A 1,230-nucleotide genomic window follows, 5' to 3' on the forward strand; every position below is an offset into this window, starting at 1 on the left:
TTTTAGATGCATTAAAAGTAACCAGCCACTCCTTTCCCCATTGTACTACGTGCTCAAGATCAGAGGAGAGAGAATTGGAGAGAACTTGGTCGTTTACTGTCTTAGATGTGCTACCATAGATGGTAGTATCATCAGCATAAATGTCTACAAATGATGTAAGGATGTGATTTGGAAGATCATTAATGTAGATCAGGAAAAGAGTTGGGCCAAGGATGGACCCCTGAGGGACACCGGCATTAATACTGCGAGCTTCTGATTTTTGCCCCTCAACTTCTACTCTAATGAACCTATCAGAAAGAACTGATTTAATAATTAAGACATTTCCAGCTATACCATAGCTGGAGATCTTGTGAAGTAAACCTTTATGCCATACCCTATCAAAGGCCTTAGATATGTCAAGAGCAATTGCCCTTGAAAGGTTGCCTCCGTCGAGAGATTTGCTAATCCTATGAGATATAACTGTAAGCACATCTGCTGTAGATCTAGCAGAATGGAAACCATATTGAGTGTCACTAAGAAGGTTATTTTTGTTGAGATGGTTGATTACTTCTGTATTTAACACAGATTCCAGCAACTTACTCATGACGCACAGGAGACTTATTGGCCTGTACTGAGAGGGGGATGAGCGATCACCTGAATTCTTAAATACAGGGCATACTGATGAAATTTTCCAGGGAGATGGGAAACTATTCTCCTTAAGACAATGTTTAAACAGTTTTGTAAGTATGGGCGCTAGTTCAGGTTGAAGTTTTTTGAGTACTATAATTGGAATACCGTCAGGGCCAGTTGCTTTACTGGAATCAAGGTTTTGATTAGCTTGGCAATATCACGTACAGATATACGTATATCACATAGTGTGTTTTCTGATACAGGAGGAAATATTGGAGGTTGGCGGCCTTGGTCGCAAAGGGTAGAATTAGCTGCAAAGTTCTTGACAAAGAGTTTGGCTTTGTCTGATGCTAACGAGATTACCTCAGGTCCATTGATAATAGTTGGGATGGAGCACACGCTTCTGTTCAGGATTCTGTTTGCTATTTGCCAAAACTGGTGGGAACCAATCCGCTGCTCAGCTACTTTGGACTTAACAGATTGAGCATACAACTCTCTTGCGTTCTTTATTACTTTCTTACAATGGTTGCTGGCAGTCCTGAAAGTGGCTTTAGTTTCCATACATCTATTACGTTGGAAGCAGTGGAAAAAGTGATTTCTGTGCGCAATGGCAGCAGCACA

Source organism: Euprymna scolopes, chromosome 5 (assembly GCF_053919585.1).
Source record: "Euprymna scolopes isolate OS-2025 chromosome 5, ASM5391958v1, whole genome shotgun sequence".
Classification (NCBI taxonomy): domain Eukaryota; kingdom Metazoa; phylum Mollusca; class Cephalopoda; order Sepiida; family Sepiolidae; genus Euprymna; species Euprymna scolopes.